Here is a 23,189-nt window from a genome sequence, read left to right as displayed (position 1 = left end):
TATATTAGAAATCCTTTGAACATCTCTTGTAGGCCCAGTCTAGTGGTAATCAGTTTCCCCAGCATTTATTTGTCAGGGTAAGACTTTATGTCTTCTTCATTTTTGAAGGTTAATCTAGCTTAATGTAAAATTTTTTGCAGGCAGTTTCTTTTTCTTTCAACTTTAAAAGTGCCACCCCATTCTCTTCTGGCCAGTGAAGTTTCTGTTGAGAAGTCTGCTGTTAGTCTGATGTGGTTTCCTTTATAAATGACTAGATGCTGTTCTCTTACTGATTTTAGAATTATTTCTTTCACTTTGACTTGAGATATTCAGATTATCATATGCCATGATGAAGCCCCTTTTGCAATGTATTTTTCTGGTGATTGCTGGGCTTCCTGTATATGGATGTCTAACTCTGTTGCTAGACATGGGAAGTTTTCTTAAACTTTGTTTTCAATTATTTTCTTAAATAGGTTTTCCAAAATGTTGATTTTTTTTTACCCCTCAAAAACATGGATAATTTGTAAGTTTAGTCACTATATTTAGTCCCAAACATCTCAAAGTCTTTGTTCATTCTCTCTTATTCTTCTCTCCTTATTTTTGTCTGAGTAGATTATTTTGAAAGATCTGTTTTCAAGTTCTGAAAATTCATTTGATTCCTCTTTTCTTCTATTATTGAATCTTTAAATCTATTTTCTTTTTCCTTCAGTAAACTTCTATAATTATTGTTTAGATTTCTTTTAAAAGATATCTATCTCCTTGATACATTTCTCATTCATTATCTATATTTATTTATTTTTGTATTGGTTTTCTGATTTCTCTTGCATCTCTTTGAGCTTCTTTAAAATCTATTTTTTTTAAGTCTTTTGAAGTCTGACATTTCAATGAAATTTTTTTTGTTTTTCTTTTGAACGTGTCATAAATCTTGCTTTTTCAGGGTTCCTGTGTCTTTATATTGATTCCTGCACATCTGGAGTAACAGTTTCTTTTTTTTTATTTTGAATTTACATTCATTGGACGAAGCTTTTTTTTTTTGAGGTTATTATCATGATATTTATTGCATAGGGCCATTTGGCTTTACTTTTAGGTTTGTGCAGTGGGAAAGACTCTGTATACATTTCTTGAGTATAAACAAATACACAAACACAAACATACACCTGTGTATATAACAAATGCAATGTTTTATTGGCTTAGGAGTCATCTACTATCTTAGGTTGATTTTCAAAACTGCATCTCAGAAAACAATTAATGTATCTTCGTTGTGTTGGTCATTGAGGTCCAGCATAGTATGACACCTGACATAATAGGGTGAGAAGTTAGGATGGGGTGGAAGATGAGAAATTACTTAATGGTTATAATGTACATTATTTGAGTGATGCATGCCCTACAAGCCCTGGTCTCACCACTATGGAATATATGCATGTAATTGAATTACACTTGTACCGCATACATTTGTATAAATAACTTTTAAAAAACTACTAGAGTTTGCTATCTTGCTTGTTCATAAATACAAATACATTATGAATGTTTCCCATGACATTAACTATATTGACACAGGAGTTAAAAAGAAATTTTAATTTTAATAAAAAACAACCTCCAAATTATTTCTTTTCTAACATAGAGCAGCCTGTAAAATTGAGCTGCAGACATACATAAGCAAGATGGAAGCTTGCACAAATAAATGCCGGCAGGAAATAGGAAACAGGAAATAGGTGCCTATAGGAAAAGGTGCTACCTGGGGACTAGGCATGTTCAAAATGGTGGCTCTATCTTCCCTTTCCTTTGTAAACCATGCGTATGGTAAGAAGCAGGCAACATGGTGGCAGTCTACATGGCACCAGCCAGGCAAAGACCCCATGTGCATAATAGAAGAGTGGTGGGGGCAGCCAGCTTTCTTATGCACTGTGTAAACATCACACCTGGTCCAACCTGTCTTTGGGCCCTATGTAAATCAGACACTGCCTCCTCAAGCCAGTCTATAAAATCTAGTGCACGTTGCTGCAGGCAGAAGTTCACTCGGGCAACCCTCTCCCTCCCAGGACAGAGAGCTATTCTCCTTTCTCTTTCTTTTGCAGATTAAACTTCCACTTTTAAGCCCACTTTCTGTGTATCCACATACTCAATTTCCTTGGCATGAGACGACAAAACTCAAGTATTTACTCCAAATGACCCACTTCATTGTGTTATAAGTGATTAATTTATTAGTTAAAATTGCTATATTAAGAAATATAGCACATTTTAAGGCTGCTGATGCACAGTGCAATAACTGTCATATACAAGTACGACACCAATTTATACTAGGAGCCCAGGTGTGGTGGCTCATGCCTGTAATCCCAACCAACACTTTAGGATCCCAGGGGCAGGTGGATCACTTGAAGTCATATATATATGTGTGTGTGTATATACCTATATATACACACACACACATACGTGTATATATATACACACACATAGATACACACACACACACACACACACATATATATATATATATATATATATCTCCATTAGATTCCAGTGTTCATTCTCAATGTTTTTGAGAAAAGGAGTTCCTCCCCTCTAAAGATTTCCTCTCCAAAGAGCTTAAATAATTACCAATTACTAAAACACAATTAGGGAAGTTTAAACATTGTCTAATTGAACTTTATTTGTGGAAAATAAATGTTCTCACCTTTCCATTACGATTTAACCATGTATAGAAAGAAGCCCACACATTCTGGGCTGATAAATCTCTTTTAAAAAAGGAAAAATGTATTCTGTCAAAGAGGGTACCAAATTCCAAGTTTACACTGCTCTTTGCTAAACACATTACCTTTGAGTTAGCTGTGTTCTCTCTGAAACACAGCTACTAACATCACGGTCCTGTTCCAAAACATTTGATGGCTCATAGCAGCCAACACAACCGATCACCCATTCATTTTTCCAAGGTCAACACCTCTTACTATCACAACTCTGCACAACACTTCCAAACTCTACTCACACTCCACTTCCTATCCTACTCCGTCCTCAAATAAGCCTCATATTTTTATACTCCAAGGTCTATACTTAAACTGTTTTTTTCCTCTAATGTACATTTTCCCTGTCCCACATCTTTCTCCCCCACATCGCAAACCCTCCACATTTGACAGCATCATTTTCTCTTTCCACTTGAATGTTCTCCACTTGTTCTTGCTGATTGTGAGGCACTGGTGAGTTTTAGAACTGGAACCATGTTTTATCCATCTTTGCAGTTCTAGAGCCTTGCACCAGGGGTAATGGTCAAGAAATGGTTCCCAATGCGAGCTTGCTGATGGTGATATTCAACAGATGAGAAAATAAGCCAGAATACCTGTCTACTAATCCAGATTGCTTTTCACTATTATTTTGCTAAAACTCCCCCATTGTCATTAGCAAAATAACAATGATAATAATGACACTAGTACTAAATACACGAGGTAAGTCAGTTATAATTGAGCTGGTAACATGCATGACTTAAATTCTCTATTTATTGCTAGTTTCAAGATAGTCCTTATCCACAGAGAGGAAAAAACAGGAAACAGGCCCTCAAGTGCTTCTCACAATGCAAACTCTTCCAATTCTATAACCTGCTCAGGCACATTCATAAAATAAATGAGGCACACTGGTGACCCCCATCTCAAACGCACTCTAAGAGAGATAGAAAATCTTCCTCTCATTGTCTTCCAGTATACGTGACTCCTCCTGCTTCAAAAACAACAACAAAATAATATCTCCCAGAGACTATCACACTTGAACTTGGACAAATTTTTAGATATGATTAGTGATTAGGTCAATACAGTTGTTGCCCTTACTTGACTCATATCACATGTTATAAACCTCTTGGGATCACCCCAATACAAATTCTGAGGCAAAACTTTGAGTTTCTTATTATGTAAAATAACAATAACCTCTCATAACATAAAACAATGGACTTGTTCTCAAGGCATTGGCCCTACCCAAACAAAACTAAATTTCCCAAACACATAAAGTTCACAGTTTCAAGTCTCTTCAAAAGTAGGCTATCTATGAGTCTTTGAACAGGGCTCAGCACTTTCAATGAGGTTAAAAGTAAGTGTCCACAAGGGAGGTTTTAAAAGACAGGAGAGTCCCCCACTATCCACCACACAGAAGACCATCAGAATGTCAGAGTCCATGCCCACTTCTCCACTTCTAGGACATCTTCCACCATGTGAAAGACCATCTCTATTCCACACCCTAACCTTTCCAATGAGAACAGGGTAAAAATTCAGTCTTTGGCAGGACTTGTCCAAGGTTTCACTCTACTTTGCCCCTGGATCTCACTCTGCCAGCCTTCTGCTTTAGTGTCTTGTTGACCTCCCCTTTTCTAAGGGCATACAAATCCCAGTCAGTTCTTTCCATGTACTAACAGCCCCTCCGCAAGCCCCTCCCTCCACAAAACATCCATCTCTTCCTGACCATCACAGAAGTGAAGGCCTAACTTATGTTGCCAAATACTAGCTAGAATGTGCTGTAATCTATTTCTGGAAGCTAGAACCCTGTGCTGACACGCTTGTTTTTCTCTTTTGGTGTGCCCATTATTTCCCTTGATGAGCCTCACAGGGAGCACTCTGCACACAGGAGGTTTTCAGTTAGTGTTTGTTCGGTGAACGGATCATGACTCTGTGGCGGGTAGTCTGGAAGGGATCAGAAACACAGCCCTGGAGACACACTTAGCAGTTTGAGTTCTAATAGCTGGCCGCCTTTCTGGGTCTCTATTTCCTCATCTGAATCCTTAGAATAATAATTACATCTACATCTCTATGTAAAACAGTTGCTGTGGTGAATGAATGAGATAATGCATGAAAAAAATTGGGATGCTGGTAGCTAGTGCTCAATAATTGTTAGATCTTATGACTTCTGCTCCTGCTGCTATCATGCTGAGTGTGTTTCTACATAAGAAAGCTAACAACCAACAAAGGGTAAAAATTAAAATATAAGTTTAGATTCTTGACTTATCAAACTGGACACCTACTGGGGTAATAAGTCTACGACAAGCAGAAGAGAAAATGAAATACTTAATTTCTGGCTTATCTGATTTAAAGCAAATACAGGCAGGCCTGGCTAAAAAATGCTTTTCATCAAAGTTTGTCTGTAACTTGGATGTTGTAGGTTAAACTTATTTAAAACTAGTCTAGACAAATGCATTTGTAATATAAGCATGTCATAGTTTCCGGTGTTTAGGACTGGATTTCTGTTTGTTTGTTTGTCCAGTTATCGATTTTTGAGAATGAGTCTCACTCTGTCACCCGGGCTGGAGTACAGTGGCGTGATCTCGGCTCACTGCAACCTCTGCCTCCCCGGTCCAAACAATTCTCCTGCCTCAGCCTCCCAAGTAGCTGGGATTACAGGTGCCCACCACCACACCTGGGTAATTTTTCTATTTTTAGTAGAGATGGGGTTTTGTCATGTTAACCAGCCTTGTCTCGAACTCTTGACCTCAGGTGATCTACCTGCCTCAGCCTCCCAAAGTTCTGGGATTACAGGTGTGAGCCACTGCGCCCAGCCAGGATTTCTGTTTTTTTAGTTTTCTAAAGAGACACAAAACACAGCTACTACCAGACCTCCTAGAGACAAGCTGGTCCAATGAGCTTTTACACAATTTCATTTACTGCTAGACATGGTGGCTCACGAGTGTAATCCCAGCACTTTGGGAGGCTTGTTTTTGTTTTGAAACGGAGTGTTGGTCTGTCACCCAGACTAGAGTGCAGGGGCGCAATCTCTGCTCACTGCAACCTCCACCTCCCATGTTCAATTGATTCTCCTGCCTCAGCCTCCCGAGTAGCTGGGATTGCAGGTGTGTGCCACCATGCCTGGCTAATGTTTTGTATTTTTAGTAGAGACAGGGTTTTGCCATGTTAGTCAGGCTGGTCTTGAACTCCTGACCTCAAGTGATTCACCTGCCTCAGCCTCCCAAAGTGCTGAGGTGACAGGCATGAGCCACCACACCTAACCAACAGTGGTTTTGAGTGTGCAAAGAATGAACATATCACAGACATCCTTAAAATACATTACATGGCCTGGCTTACCTGATACAATTTTTAATTTATCTGAAGTAAACTCACTAAAATTTGAAAACATGTATTTCTTTAGTAACTTATTTCATTAATTTTCTCAGGGACTTTACAGAAAATACATTCAACTTTCATTCACTTAATCTTACCACAATAGATGGTCTAACATATTTAGAAGACAGCTGTATGTAAGCATGCCCATACCCCAAAGCAAAGAAAACTCAACACACCAGGGCCTTGAGGAAGCCAACACTAGAACAGTGCAAATACACAATTAAAAAAAAAAAATTCACCACCCAACAGACAGCATGTGTGGTCACCACTATCCTGCACTCTTTGAAAATAAGTAGCTATGCATGACTTATCCAAACGTTAGCTTATATATGCTTGTCACCAAAAATTGGTTCTAAACATACTATTGATTTCAATCTTGGATATTCACAACAAGGCAATTATCTGGTAAGTTATATTTATAACTAACTTCTAATTAGACTTCTAAACCCACACATATGGTTGGGTCACAGTGAGGCAAAGGACTCTGAGTTATTTGTAGAGTACCTTACAACGTAAATTTTCAAAAATCACACTTAAGCTTAGTTTTAGAAGTGTTCTCCTTAGCATCTCTTAACCAGGCTATTCCAATTTTTTAAAATGAGGAGTAGGGAGGGCTTTTTAAAGTGTTCTTTCTTCCTATTCAGTTTATCTTATCCAATAGAGAAATGAAATAAAGTGTGGTGTCTCTCTTAATAGAATTTTTGGTTGTGCTTATTCAGAAATATCCATTCTCCCAGGCAAGAGATGAAAAATCACGTTCTCCCCAAAATGGAGAGACCAGTGCTCCTGGGGCCCAAAGGGATGTTCAGGTTGCATCTGTCAGGACTGACACCATAAAAGAGAACCTTCTTTGGTGCACAGTGGAGTTTATCTGAGGTTTTGGTGAGTCATTTGGATGACATCAGAGACAAGCATTACCCAAAATGAGAGTCCTGATAAGACTTCCATGTGAGATTGTCTTAGGGGATTGTGGCCCAGTTCACACATAAGAGGATGGCTGTGCAGCCCAGGGAGACAGATATCTTCTCTCAGGAGCAGAAACGTTAATGTAAAAGATGGCCACTTGCTGAGTAGTTGAAGCATGCCCCAATGGAACTCTCTGGGGGTCAGATTGCACACTGTCTCCTGAGTTGCATAAAGCACAGAACAACATGTCTGCACTCCAGTTTCTAGCATGTACCAACTCAGCAGAAAATGCATCATTGTCTGTCTTGTTCCAGAAAGATCTTATTTGCCAGGGGGGAAAAAAAAGTGAATTAGGCCAGGTGCGGTGGCTCACGCCTGTAATCCCAGCATTTTGGGAGGCCGAGGTGGGTGGATCATGAGGTCAGGAGTTTGAGATCAGCCTGGCCAACATGGTGAAACCCCATCTTTACTAAAAATACAAAAATTAGCCAGGTGCGGTGGCAGGCACCTGTAATCCCAGCTACTCGGGAGGCTGCGGCAGGACAATCGCTTGAACTCGGGAGGCAGAGGTTGCAATGAGCTCAGATCACACCACTGCACTCTAGCCTGGGTGACAGAGCAAGACTCTGTCTCAAAAAAAAAAAAAAAAAAGTAAATTAATATAGTAGGAACCCAAGGAGTGTCTACGGGTAGGTTGTAAGTCTACCATCACCAGAAGTATTTAAATCCTGGCTAGACAATCACTCTGTGGGAATAAGTTTCACTATTTGTAAAAGGGGTAAATCTTTTTCTTTGGCACCCATAGATCTAGTGAAGATCTTAGCATACAGTAGATACACAGCAAGTTTTGTTTACTAAATAAACTTTATTTTCACACAGATTACTGGTAAGTAAAATATTGATATTTAAGACATTAAGGATATCAGAAGACCACTCATGTTCTTTATGGGGTTCCAATTAAGAAATAAGTTGAAAAATCAGGCAATGAAAGGAGTTCTGATGCTCCTAAGTAGCAGCACAACAACTCTGATGGACTTAAGCCATCGTAAGAGTCCCAGCTTGGTTCCTACCAAAAGTCTCTCTTCATGAACGTTGATGCTTACAATCAAACAGATAAAGCACCATTAAAGCAAACACAAACTTCAACATTCTTAAAATTTAGGTGTACATCTCATTTAAAAATTATTAAAAAGCTCAGGCCATCTATAAAAGAAATCTTTTCTTTGCCTCTTAGTATCAAGAAATTAAAAAGAAAGAAGAAAAAGGAGAAGTGGGTAGGAGGAAACCATTTAATTATTTTAATGGGTAAGAAAATAACATTGATTTTTCACTGTTACATAAGTACTTTTCATGCTTCATCCATGCCAGGTACACAATTTTTAACCAACTAAAACACATTACAAGTAGAGAAAAAGCTAAAAACATGAAAAACATGTACATAACTCTTTAAAGGGTAGGGAACATGCCCTGTTCATAAACATTGCTTAATCCAGCATTCCAATATCAGTGAGGCATCAGCATCCACCCAGCTATAAAAGCCAAGATCAGAAAGTCATCCATCCCTTCCCAACACCATTCCATTAGTGAGCTTTTCCTACATCTTAAACCTCTATCAAATCCATCTGAGCTCCCATCTTTACTGCCTCGATGCTCCAGGCCACCATTGCTTTTCAGAGTTTTCATAAACTGGCCTTCTAACTGATTCCTTCCAAAGAGAAGGCCAATTATTATTTCCTCTTACCAGGTCCATTTTCTGGGTAAAAATAGTCCTTAACATGCAAATCTCATCATGCTGCCCCTTTCTTTTTTAAGGTGGAATTTCGCTTTTGTTGACCAGGCTGGAGTGCAATGGCATGATCTCGGCTCACCACAACTTTTGCCTCCTGGGTTCAAGTGATTCTCCTGCCTCAGCCTCCCAAGTAGCTGGGATTACAGGCATGTGCCACCACGCCCAGATAATTTTGTATTTTTAGTAGAGATGGGGTTTTCTATGTTGGTCAGGCTGGTCTGGAACTCCCGACCTCAGGTGATCCACCCACCTCGGCCTCCCAAAGTGATGGGACTACAGGCGTGAGCCACTGTACTCAGCTAATCATCATGCTGCTTTTTGGCCCAACACTTTTCACAGCTTACTAGAGTTCTCACAAGCCTGCTCTGCTCCCTACTTCTTCACCATTCCTGTCATTTACTTCATTCAGTGCTTTTTCTTCTTCCAAACACACTGTACTTCTCACTTCCCTGGACACATCCACCTTTTCAACCTCAGGGCTCTGTACCAGCTGTTCTCGGAAGCATTCTTTCCCTCCAGTCACCCATCCTTCAGATATTAGTTAAAATGTCACTTCCACGGGATGCCTTCCTTGACCTGCATCCCAGCATCCTCCATTTCTCCCACACACACAAAGGCCAAATTTTATAGGTTCTTGTCATACTTAACTTTTGGCAGTTAACACAGATATAAATAACCTCTTCATGGCTGGATGAGTCTCTTTCAGTAGACATACATCATCTGTAGAGACTAACAACTGCCTCTCTTTAAACCAGTCTCTGTATTGGCCAGGAGTTGGGGGCCGATGTAGGGCAGCTGCGTTTATTACCTGCTGGCTTTCTGTGTTGTATAGTGCCTGGCATACACCAGGTAGCCAATAAACAGCTATTGATCAAATGCAAGAACTAATCCAGGTAAGGTTTATTTTTCTCTTACAAAGAAAAAATGCTTTAGATAACACGGTGTACCTCTGTCAGATGCAAACAAGACCTCCAGGAGTCTGCCTGAAGAAACTTAAAATAAAAGATTCTTTTCATCAAAAGGTTACTTGCTGGGATGGCATAACAAGTTAGAGGTGGGTGCAACACCTGTACCAGCTCAGTGAGATACATATTCCCCATCACATAACTCATACATTAATGCATACAGGCTAGAGTCTAAATTTCTGATGAGAAATAAAATTATATCTAGAAGACCCCAGAGAATGATATTCTATATATCAGTAAGCATCAGTGGCATTTTTGAAAAGTATTACACATCCAGCAAATCCTTTAAAAAACAAGACACCCTAACATGTGACCAGTTTAGCCATATATATATATACACACACACATATATATATATTTTTTATTTTTATTTTATTTCATTTTATTTTATTTTTATTTTATTTTTGAATTGGAGTTTCACTCTTATTTGCCCAGGTGGAGTGCAAGCGATCTCGTGTAGCCTCCCTCTGGGTTCAAGATTCTCCTGCACCTCAGCCTCCCGAGTAGCTGGGATTACAGGCATGCACCACCATGCCCAGCTAATTTGTATTTTTTTTTTTTTTTTTTTAGTAGAGACAAGGTTTCTCCATATTGGTCAGGCTGGTCTCAAACTCCCAGCCTCAGGTGATCCACCTACCTCGGCCTCCCAAAGTGTTGGGATCACAAGCGTGAGCCACCGCGCCCGGCCTGTTTAGCTGTATTTTTAAGAATGATAACACAGCGTAACTTCATTTACCTGAAATGGAGCACAGGGTCCTTGGAAGGAATTCATACCCATTCCTGCAAAAGTTCTGTGGAATCTTGAACGTAGCACTGAACTAAGCGTTTTGTTGTTGTTGTTGTTGTTGTTTCAAAGAGGTTTTAGCCAAGACTTTGGTCTTTAACCTCAGACTCCTTAATTAAAATATGGCTTCAAAACTATACCTGCCTACTTGAAAAAACAACAAATCTAGAGGATGCTTTTCACGAGTGTGAAAAAATGAAAACAAAATCACATCCTTCTCTTTGCAGTTCTCTTTCCCTCACCTTCCAATTCTATTAAACTTCCTTCAGAATAATTGTGCACAGATTCAGAGACAACTAGGTATACAAGGGGTGGGAGGGGGGACCCTCTCATGCCCCTGTAGTCCCAGTTACTTGAAAGTCAAAGGCAGGAGAATCACTTGAACCCGGGAGGGAGAGATTGCAGTGAGTCGAGATCGCACCACTGCACTCCAGCCTGGGCGACAGACCGAGACTCCATCAAAAAAGGGAAAAAAAAAGACAAAGAAAAAGAAAAAGAAAAAACCCTCTCAAAATACATGTGGGTGCACTGGAAACGTTCTTTGCAGAAATCATTTTAAGGCTTTTCAAGACAGAAATTTCTCACTATTTTCAGCATCCTTATCCAACAGGCACTTTGTTTCCACTGATTTTGAAAGATCTAAGCTTAAATTTAAACTCTTCAAAACGAGAGATCAATTTTCTATTGATAAAAATCCCAGATAGGTTTTTCAACCTACCAGATCGTTATATTTTTTATTCACCCTTCTATCTCTCTCTGCAACCACAATCATCACCACCCACAAAAGAAGAAAAATCCCTCCGATGTTCCCCAAACATGTGCTGGTGCTTGGAAACTGGGTAGCGTTTTGTAATGGAATGTGAATTGCTATGGCGGATATGGGTTTGGGTTCTATCTCCTAACCAATAAGCAGAGAGGGAGGACAAATCGGCTGAGCAGGGAAAATTTCTTTCCTTCTCTACATAACCTCTAACTAATGCAAAGTTCGCAAGGGTCGCCAGCAGCACATGGCACCTGCTAAGTGTCCCGCTGGCCACTGTGTTCTGCGCTGGGTAAGGTCCCAGCGCCCTCCAAGTCTCCTCCCTGCCTGGAAAGGAAAGTGCCCCGCTGAGCAGTGGGATCCGCCGCCAAGTTCCGGCCTCACAGTTGGCCGGGGAGTGGGTCACATCCTCCATGCGCCCTTGGCTCAGAAAACATGCCGCTTCCCAGGGAGGGGGTTGGTGACGGGAAGGACCTCACCCCTGCTTCTCAGCAAACATTAGGGTCGCAGTTTTCTAAGACAGGCGAGTGGGGAGGGGGCGAGGGGGCGAGGGGGCCCAGGCAGAGGCTGTTGCTAGGGGCAGAGGTAATGACACTAGGCTGTGGGCTGGTATGAGAGGAGGAAGGGAAGCCCCGGAACTAGCGACAAATTGTTCCAGCAGGGCGGGCGCGGTGGCTGAAGCCTGTAATCTCAGCACTTTGGGAGGCCGAGGCGGGCGGGTCACTTGAGGTCAGGAGTTCGGGACCAGCCTGGTCAACATGGTGAAACCCCATCTCTACTAAAAATACAAAAATTAGCCAGGCGTGGTGGCGTGCGCTGGTAGCCTTAGTTACTCAGGAAGCTGAGGCAGAAGAATCGCTTGAACCCGGGAGGCAGAGGTTGCAGTGAGCCAAGATCACACCACTGCACTCCAGCCTGGGTGACAGAGTGACACTCCGTCTCAAAAAAAAAAGTAACAGCCGGAGAAGGACCCCTGCCTTTTTTCTGGGTTCACTACGGCACCCGGCACCGAGCCCCCCACCTCATGCAAAGACAGTGCACTCCACACCAACAGTTTTCACTAAAACATGCACCCCCCAATGGAAGTTCAAGGAACAATAGGTGCCCCCATGACCAGGCCCTGGCCCCCTTCTTTCCTGGATACCTTAGGTGGTAGTCAGTGACATCACAACTGCCAGCCAGGACAGGGCCAGGGTGCAGGGTTGCCTGCTCCCCCCTTAACGCCACAGGTGTCCTCTGCCCAGGAGGATCGAAGTCCACAGAGCAGAGCACAGCAGATGCTCCTACCAAGCACCTTCGCAAGAGCACCCCAGGAGGCCGCCTCCTAGCTGCCACTCCCATACTTTGTGGCTGCAGTGGAAAGCAGAAGCGCTAGTCTCCAGGCTTGGCTGTCAGGGAGGGACTGGAAAGAAGGTAAAGAGAAAAGTTCCTCCTTCCACAGGGTGAAGGATGCCAGGAGAGAAGATGGGGAGTAGTGTCAGGAAGATGTTTCTGGCCTGCAAGACTTGCACCATCGAATCCTCTCGATTCTGAAAAAAATAAATAAATAAATTCACCCAAGTATTCTGGGAGGCCAGAAGCCCCTACTTTAACTGAAGGTCACAATGACGTTTTGGGTCCCCTGGAATTAACATCAGCTCAGAGTCAGTGTACAGTAGTCCCCAAAATGTCTGATCATTTTCCTTTCCCGAATGCAGTTACCTGGGTAAAGGGCTGGAGGTGTCCTTGGGAAAGGATGGGAGAAAGATTCACTGCATAAATTGCCGGTAATGTAGTGGGGTCCTTCCTCAAGAAAACCCGGCCTCCCCTTCATTCAAGGGGTTCTGAGTCTGTAAACTGACTCAAGTCTGGAAATTGATTGAGGCACCATGATTCTCTGTTTTTATAATTCAAATTAGTCTTTTGTCCATTCAACCTAGAAGTTTTCTCCTTATATAAATTAAGTAGGAATGCAGTAGGCATTCTATCAATTTCACTTCTAGGAACATCATGAGTAATTAGCCAATGCTAGAGCTCTACACAAGTCAGACTATTCTGATTGCCATCTTGCCTCTGCTGTCCATTATGGTAACTACACCCACCTTGCCTTTGATGGTTGAGTGCCACCACTTGGCCCCTGCCACTTTGGGATCCAGTTATTCCCATTGCATTTACATTTTGTAGCTGAGTGACTGCAGTTCCACCATTAGATTTGACCTCCATTAGATCTTTAGATGGTAATTTGAAAAGGAAGTAATTACCTTCAGTTCCCTGAGTTCTAGAATTTGTAACATTTCACTCCCTGCTTTTTCCTGATCTGCAGCGGAGCATCTTCTGTTTCTGCTCTGCTCAGAGTCCACTTTCCCTTCCCTCACACCAGCTTCACTGAGGCTGGCTTAAACCTAACACAAAACATTCTCACTAATTAATGAATTCCCACAAGGAATTCCATGTAGATATTGTATGATCTTAATCTTCTAAGATATAAAGTATTTGTTTTCATCATAGCCAAGATGCAATGCAAATCCTATCACAGATGTGGGTTATATACCTCCGAAATTCCTTAAGTATTTATTGAAATAGCATCTTTCAAGTTCTTTGTAGAAATGTTTTTCTGATTTCTGCACATAGAATAGAAACAAAAGCTGTACTAGGATTTTGATAGAAACAATGGGTGATCTAAAAAGATGAAAGAGCAACCACATCTGTCCCACAGCCACTGCTCGGTTTCATTGGAAAAGTAGCTGGCCCAGTTCAGAGCTAGGAGAAATGTCAAACACATGAAGAAATGAGAAGCGAAGAAACATTGTGAGGCACCCACAACTTCCCTGCTTAGGAGATAATGGGATAGACGACTAGATAACAAGGACAAAAATGAGAAGATGCAAGGATGTCCAAGTCAAACAGCTCGACTGAACTTTTCTTAATGGAATATTTAAAAGCAGTACAATAAAAAATTTTCTCCAATTTACAGTGAAAATTCTCTGTTCATAAGTAAGTGGGGTAGGTACTGTTTAATGTGCCCAGATATCTTTATAACTTATGTATTTTCTGTTTTCTACATATCTTGAAGGACAGTGCTAAATGATGTGTAATTATCTGCGTTGTAAACATAAAACATACATCCTCTTTACTTGAATATAAAAAATCACTGTAATATTAGTATTTTTTATAGATCATTGTTCAGAAGAAGGTTCAGCCCCTAGATGCCCACTCTTACTATAATGAACAGCAAGAGAAAATGTAGAGCTCAGTTGACCCATAAATAAAAGGCTTAAAAGCCAAATTATGGTACAACTTAGCAGCCAAATTCTTACCAAGTATAGACTTTTGACATACTGATCTCTCTCCAGTTGCAACCAGGAACGTGCACTTTGAATAATGTCATTTGAAATTACCACTTATTACCCTGTCCATACACACTTCTTAGTTATTATTTGGAGGGTTTTCTCTTCCTCATGAGATGCAGTGCAGTTCTTTTTTTTACCTTCCTGCAGTTTGTCGCCTCTTCCCTACAATCTCAGAGGAACTTTGTCTCAGGCCAATTGTTTGTTCCTTGGGCTTTTTCATTTCCCCTAAAAAATCATGTGGTGCCTCTCTAAATTACCTACATCTCCATCTCCCTCTCCCCTGAGAAGAGGGTGCTCTTTAAGCATCAAGAATCTGACTCTTCTGGCTCTTCTTGCAGTCTCATTTTTTCGCTAGCTCCCATGTTTATGCCTGTTAATAAGGTTGTATGTTTTTCTTCTGTTAAGCTGTTTGTTGTCAGTTTATTACTGCAGTGAACCTTTAGAGAGTAGAAGCTTTCCTTCCACCCATACAGTAGAACTATAAGGCAGAAAAGTTTAGAAATAATTTTCTATTTAAGTGGTGAAACTTCATACTTCATTTCTGATAAAGAACACAAAGGAAAAAAAACCTTATTTTTGACCCAAAACTGTTGACATTCTATTAAATGAACATCAACCTATTTAATTTTCATAATGTTAATGGCAGTTTTTTTATAATTCTTATGCTAATAAATCTTTTCCCTGATTTTTTTTTAAAAACCCAGTATTCATAATGATAATGGCTTCTGATAAGATTCTTACATAGCTTGCTCAGGATTTAACTGTATGTTCTTAGAAACATCTTAAATTTTAAATATTTCAAGATGGTGAATTAAACAGAGATAGCCATTCAACAGGTAGGACTAAACATATGCTGAGTCCTAAATCGAAAGAATTGAATTAGAAATCCATGCAACAATGAGAATAATTTCAGAAACATTGTGTTGAGCAGAATAAGGTAGACAGAAAAGAGTATCTATGGCATGCATGGCCTGCATCTATATACGTGAAATTCTAGATTAAGCAAAATTAACCTATGATGAGAAAGGGATCGGTTGGGAAGAGGGAGAGTTTACTTTCTGGGGTAACATAATATTGTAGATCTTGAAAAGGGGTGGGGTATGCTGGTTTCAAAGTTAATAAACTTACACTTAAGATTTGTATATTTTCTTCTGTGTCACTGTTCCTTAGAAGAAAATTTTATTAAAAAAAAATACTGAATTCCAGTTAGTGTTAGTCTTGCTAATGTTGATGTCTCCAATTTAGTTGGAAATACATCTAAAATAAGATGGGATGATGAGTGGACGGAGGAATGGAAAGACGGGTAGATACGTGTTAAGTCATGTTCATTAAAATGTTAACAAATCAATGCTGTATGTATGAACATTTTTATAATAAAATGTTGATGGTAATTGCAAAACTCACTTGTCTCATGTCAGTAATTTTTCCTTTTAACAAGAGTTCCAAAATAATTATTATTCATGTTCTACATGTTTGAACCATTTTAAACACAATATCAATTGGATATTTTCCGTCAATTGATCATGGAGTTGCAAAATGTAAGGATACACAGAGAAATCTTTCAAAGGTACTGCTTTCTGGGTTTTGGTTTTCAGGACAAAGACCAAATGGAAAAAGTAAGCCTCATGTCTCTTTCTTAGGCAGAGGATACACACACTGTCACATGACCATACAAAAGAATTTTACTTAGTAATAAAAAAGAACAAACCGTTAATATTTAAAACAATATGGATCAATGTGAAAATGATTCTGCTGACTTTACAGAATCCAGAACAACAAAAATACCTGTCCTGTATGATTGCATTACATGAAATGGCAGCTCACGGGAATAACAGAATGGAGGGAGAAGGACAGATGAATTAGAAAGGGGGAGGAGAAAACGTTGGAGAGGGAGGAATGTGTTTATTATCTTGAATCTGGAATGTGGTGGTGCTTTCACTGCTGTATCTATGTGTAAAAGTCACCAAATTGTATTCTTTAAAAAGATGCTATTTACTATACAGGACATTACAAAACTTAAATTGTAGGAAGGAAATCTGATATCCAAACTATTAGTTTTATTTATCTGACAAAAACATTGCAAATATTTTTTAAAGATAATTACAAGACTTTACCCTGAAATGTATAATTCAATTTAAAATGGAGATAAAAAATACAAACTTACGATGGTCAGGAAGCCAAGCTCTTCTTTTAAATATTTAGAATTTTGTTGTACATTTTGTGTAATATATCTAAAAATATGCCTGCACTGTTTGGAAAAATGAGAAAAATATAAGAAAAAGTCTTAAAGTTATAGATAAAAATACATAAAGATATGATTATATAGACACAAAACTGAGCATGCACAGCTGCTATAATAATAATACTTGGGATGTATTTCAACAACAATAATCAGACTGTTGTTTAGTCCAAGTTTCTAAAACCACTAACCTTTAAAAAGTAAAGTTTACTTGCTGCTGAAACAGGGGACTTTATGTCAGATTTTCAAAGTCCATAAATATTATCATAACATAGTCTTCTTGGAATTATGATGAACACTGTGAGAATTAAAATTAGTTAAAAACACAACACCAAGTCACCAATAACAAAAGCTCACCTTCATATGTTAGATCATTACAACCAAAGCAAGCAGTAGCAACTCTGAAAATCTATATGGAAAGAAATACAAACTTTCTGGAATGAATGGCCACTACCAAAAAAGGCACAGACATTATTTTACAAACACCAGATTTACCAGTATTGGGAGAGAAAATAAATTCAAAATGTAATTTAGACCAATCCACACACCAAGACTCAGTTTTGTGCATAGAAACCCTCTCTATAAGGCAGCCTCTGAGCTCTGTAGCACTTTCGTCTTTAGCCTCACAGTGGAGGTGAGTAAAGCCTGGGCTCCTGGGAGGAACGTACTGTCTCTGAGTAGCCTCTGTCTGAAAGCAAGCAGGAGCTCTGAAAACAATGGTTAAAGATGGGAATCAAATGCACAAGACAAACACTATCATAAGAGGTGGTGAAAGTCACAATCTTAACGTTCAGCTGGGCCCTGTTATGAAACTCTCTGTACCACCCAAAAAGTTTATACAATACACGTTCATGTTTTAAACTATGTGAGCTTTGTACAAATATGCAACTCAGAATCTTACCTATTGCCCTAAGTCTAGCTATGAGAGGCAAATATCTCCTGTTGGTTGAATCCCAGTATAAGTTTAATCATCAAGCCTGAGAACTGAAGCGCAGTATATGTCATAATCCCATTTGTGGGCAAAAAACTAGGCAGGGGGGTAATATCCTTTAGGTGCTGTGCCAAGCAACATGTTACAATGCCCTCTCCAGGCAGGCCTTAGGAAGAAGGGTAACATTAACGGGTGCTGGACCTAGCAATAGGACACAATTTCACATGTGGAAAAAACCCAACCAAGAGATAAAAGACAAAACACCTACAGAATGGGCCCAAGATACGTCAAAATACCTTCTGTGGCTCTGGCACATTCAGGAAAGTCACATCACCAGGGTGCTGGGACCAGCAATATGTCATAATTCCCTCTTTATGCAGGATCCAGGCAGAAGAGTGACATCATCTGGGTGCTGGGCCCAGCAATACGTTAAAATTCCCTTTTTGTGGGCCTGGTTCAGGAAAGAAGAGAGTCACATCACCTAAGTGCTGCTCAGCAATGTGTCCCAATCCCTCCATTGTAAAGGCCCAGGTGGAAGAAGAGAGTCACATCACTTAGGTCATAGGCTCAGAGATGTGTCCCAATGTCCCCAGTAGGCAGGGCTCAGGCAGAAAAGGAGAGTCATATCACCTCAGCGCTTCTTTAGGTGTATGTCACAATGTAACACATGGGCAGAACCCAGGCAGAAGAGTCACCTGAGTGCTGGGTCCTGAGATATGTCACAAGGCTCCCTTAGGACACGACCAAGGTGAAAGAGTTGTATCACCTTTGGTGCAGGTTTAACTTTTAACTTTTAGGCCCAGAGATATGTCACAATGCCCTCCTTGAAACATAGCCCTGGCAAAAGAGAGCCAACACCTACGTGTCTGGCCTAGGAAGATGTTACTACCACCCCATGTTCAGGGTCCATTCCAGAGAGAGAGTTACATCACCTAAGTGGTGGACACAGTGATATGTCACAATGATGTCCCTTGGCATGGTCCAGGCAAGAATGTAACATCATCTGGGTGTTAGATCCAGTGAAAAGTCACAGTCCTTACTGAGAGAAGGGCCCAGGCAGGAGAGTCACATTATCTAGAGGTTGGCCCAGGTAGAGACCACAATCCCATATATGGGCTGGAACCAGTCTGGAGAGTCAAATCACACAGATGCTTAGCAAAGATTTATCTCACCATCACACTGAGAGAATATTCCAGAGATGAGATTTACAATACCACACATGTCCGGTTTTCATGTGTGACAGTTGGTTTCATATATGTGAGATGGTGACAGTCCTTACAGTCAGTGGGGTGTGCATGAGACTCACAATTTCTCTTCTGCTGGGTTCTGTTTTGACACTCTCTGTACAAGCCAAGGGCTGTAATTATCTGAGGCTGTTATAATCTTCTGTGACCTTTTTGCCACAAAGAGATCCAAGACATCACTCATGTTTCTAAAGCAAGTTACAAGAGTCAAAATTACTCCTCTTTGTGGGGTCCACATATGAGAGTCATAACCATGCCTGTGAGCCGTGCCTAGGTAAATGTCAAAATTTACTCTGTGGTAATTAAAGGCATGACAGCCATATAACCTAAATGCTGAGGCAGCGATGTTCCAATGTTCTCCTTGTAGGCAAGTTCCTGGCAGAAAAGTTGCATAACTTCCAGGCTATGCCCAACTGTATGGCACAATGCCCCTTGTGGGCGGTGTCCAGGCAGGAGAGTCATATCACACAAATGATAGGACCAGAGATATGTCATAACACCTCCTGTTGAAAGGGTCAGGTACGTATCATTTCTGATTATAGTCATTTTAACTGGAGTGGTTTGGTATCTTATTGTGACTTTGATTTGCATTTTTCTAATAATGTTGAGCATTTTTGCATGTACTTGGCCATTTGTATGTCTTCTTCAGAGAAACGTCACTTAAGGTCTCTTGCCTATAACTAAATTGTGTGTTATTTTTGCTGTTAAGTCATATGTTCTGTATGTTTATCCCTTGTCATATATTTTGCAAATATATTCTCCCACACTGTAAGTTGTCTCTTCATTCTGTTATTTTTGCTATATATATATATATTTTTTTTTTTAATTTCCGGTAATTTCACTTGTCTGCTTTTGCTTTTGTTGCCTGTGCTTTCGAGGTCTTATTTAAAATGTTTTTTCCCTGTCCTATTTGGTAAAGAATTTTTCTGTGTTTTATTCAAAGAGTTTTATAAGTTTTACATTCAAATCTTCCATTTATTTTTAATTAAGTTGTTTTAATATGGTAACAGATAGGCACCTAGTTGTATTCCTCTGTATTTAAAAAAATCAATTTTCCTAGCACCATTCATTGAAAATATTGTCTTTTCTTATGTGTGTTCTAAACAACTTAAAATTATTTGGCTCTAGGTTTATGAATTTATTACTGGTATCACTGAATAGTTTGGTCTATGTGTCTGTTTTCTATGCCAGTATCATGCTGTTTTGCTTGTTATAGCTTTGCAGTATATTTTGAAGTCAGACAGTTTGATACTTTCAGCTTTGTTATTTTTTCACAAGATTACTTTGGCTATTTGGGGAGGTTTTTTGTTTGTTTGTTTGTTTGTTTGTTTGTTTTTGGTTCCCCATAAATTTTAGGCCTGTTTTTTCCATTTCTGTGAAAAAATGTCATTGGTATTTTTAGAGTTTGCATTGAATCTGTAGGTTACCTTGAGTAGCATAGCCATTGTAACAAAATTTTTTATAACTCATGAGCAAAAAACAACTCTCAAATTTTTTATGTTTCCCATTTCTTCATCAAAGTTTTATAATTTATAGTGTAGAGAGTGTTTATCTTTTTAATTAAATTTACTGCTAGACACTTTTATTTTTTATTCTAGATGCGGAAAAAAGTATTTGGAAAAATTTAACATGCTTTTGTGATTAAAACATCTGAATAAAACATATTAGGTGTAGATGATACGTACCTCAACACAGTTAAGGCAAAATAAGACAAATCAATAGCTGATATCACACTGAACAGAAAAAGAAGAAAGCTTTTTATTTAAGACCTGAAACAAGATAATGATGTCTACTTTTATGACTTTTATTCAACAGAGTTCTGGAAGTCCCAGTCAGATCATATATGCAAGAGAAAGAAATAAAAGACATCCACATAAAACAGAAGAAAGTCAAATTTTCTCTGTTTGCAGATCACATAATTGTCTATACAGCAAAACTTAAATACTACACTAAAAATCTTGAGAATTAATAAAGAAATTCAGTAAAGTGGCAGAATACCAAATTAACATACAAAAATTACTAGGAGCATTTTTACACGCCAAGAATAAGCCATCTGAACTAGAAATTCAAGAAAAAATTATTTACAACAGCTATAAAAAATAAGTCTTACTTCATTTTAAGTTCATGCTTGTGCTAAGGCTCAACTTTATTTTTTATCATTTGGATATTTGGTATTCTCCAACCCATTTGCTAAAAAGACTGTTCCTTTCTCATTTTGAGTGATAGAGACAGGGGACAGTCAACGGTCCTGGGCGAAACTCCACCTTCAAGCCTAAAACAGTAAGAAGGCTGAAAAACTGGACTGCTGGTTTCGGATGAAGCCCACCCTTTCCTGATTGTTTCTCTCTGAATAATGCCCACCTGTGCACTGGGAAAAGCAGGTGGAGCCATGAAAATTAACGTCTTTTGGCAGGGGAGGAGACTGGACTCTTCAGTTGCTATATGGTGACCTAGTGTTTGTCAATATGTGAGGTGGGGGCCTGTTAACAGGTGTCCCTCTCACTTTGCTGACAGTTTTTTTCTTTTTCCTTTTCCTTTTTGCCCAATAAACTTTACTCCTCACCCTTCAGTGTGTCCGATAGCCTATTCGTTCCTGGTCAGGTGACAAGATCCTGGTTTTAGCTGAACTAAGGAAAAAGTTCTAAAACATTTCAGTGTCTAGATGTGGGGCTTGAGGAAGAGTAAGATGTAAACCAAAAAAATCTATTTCTCTTTTGTTTGTAAGCCTTTTCATCCTTGGACTTCTCCCAGGGGTAGAGGAAACCTGTGCACCACCATCCCCAACAGCCCCAGGCACATGTGGAATGGACAAGTGAATGGCGCCTCCTCACCCTTATCTCCTCTGGGCTGGAAAATGCCAGGCATTCATGGTGTCTTCCCCTTCACCTGTGAAGGAATCCAGCCTCATCCAACAGCAATTAAGTTTTTCTCTCTGTTGAAGAAACCTGTTTGCGTAAGAATGAAACTTTCCTTCCCTGCCCTACACTTAAGACTTTTTTTTTTTTTTTTCTTCACGCTGTCAGCAGTTTACTTTTAAGCAAAAGGCTTTTTTACTTCTTCTTAGAAAAAGTTTTGCTGGGCTTGGACCCCAACGTTCACTGTTTATATTCTCTGTAGAGTTTTAATTGTGAAAGGGTATTTGTGAGGTTGGTCTTGACCTGTGGTCAATCTGGTGTGCTTTGTATGTCATTCTCTAAGATTGGTAGGAAATTTTGCTGCAGGCCTCCATCCTGTTTTATGTTTTTAGGAGCATGACTTGTAACCACGTGGCAATGTTTTGTTTTGACCTCTGCCATTTTACAATGGTGGCCTAGGTTTAATCCTGGCTTAGGGAATGAGTTCCTTCTGGTTTCATATCAGTATGTAACTTTTGCCATTTGAGGATTCTCTTCCCCTTCTCAAACTACCTTAATTTTTTTTTTTCCTCCAAGCACCTGGTAAGTCACCTTTGGTAAAGTTTGAAAGCAAGAAGTACTGGCTGCTTGGCACTTTATTTATACTAAATAAAGAATTTAACAGTATTTTCTTAAAGAGTACTCAACTTAATTAAAAGTGAATATCCAAATTATAGGTATATTTAAAAGATCTTTATGTTTTTCTCTTCTGAGATCTCGTTTTGCTGGGAAAGGTTTTTTCTCAGCCAATTGAATTCTTTTTCTTCATTTTGTCTTGCCACTCTAATGCATGCATGAGAGGCCAATAATTCAATCAGGAAACTGGCAAATAAAAAATCTTATGGCTACTGGGTTTTCTTTTGCCTGTCTGTATAGTTATGTATGTGTTGTGTGTGTGGTGTCTATAAAAAAGAGCTCTAATAAATTTACTTAAAGAATGATGAGAACTTGGATCAAATTTTTTTTAAGTGAAGATAAAAGCTGTGTACCTTTTGGTTCACATGACTTTAATCTTTGAGAAATAAAAGCAGCCTTAAAGATTATTGGTAAAACACAAATGTCATCAATATATGAGTAGGTGAACTAAATTATGCAGGTCAGACACTAGGTTTGCTATATATTTTAAGGTTATAAACTGCTTTTTTGGATTTTGAGAACAGTTCAACTTTGCTTCACAACTGTGTGAGGACAAATGGAATTAACCACACCCTTAATTACGCTGAAAGGTGTCAAACCCTTGGTTGCACCTAGCACATAATTAAAACAATTTACCTGGTTTTACATTA

At 39.4% G+C, this 23,189-nt stretch overlaps 1 long non-coding RNA gene across 1 annotated transcript; it reads right to left on the bottom strand.

The window, feature by feature from the left end:
• Positions 1 to 16,127: 16,127 nt before the first annotated feature.
• On the bottom strand, positions 16,128 to 19,778 carry LOC116274412. The gene is made up of 3 exons (XR_004183017.1): positions 18,062 to 19,778; positions 17,026 to 17,132; positions 16,128 to 16,838 (listed from the first exon to the last, which is right to left on the bottom strand). It is a non-coding gene; the product is annotated as an uncharacterized LOC116274412 (long non-coding RNA).
• Between the last annotated feature and the right edge of the window lie 3,411 nt (positions 19,779 to 23,189).

This window comes from Papio anubis, chromosome 4 (assembly GCF_008728515.1).
Source record: "Papio anubis isolate 15944 chromosome 4, Panubis1.0, whole genome shotgun sequence".
Lineage (NCBI taxonomy): Eukaryota > Metazoa > Chordata > Mammalia > Primates > Cercopithecidae > Papio > Papio anubis.
This window is presented reverse-complemented; position numbering and strand designations above follow the sequence as displayed.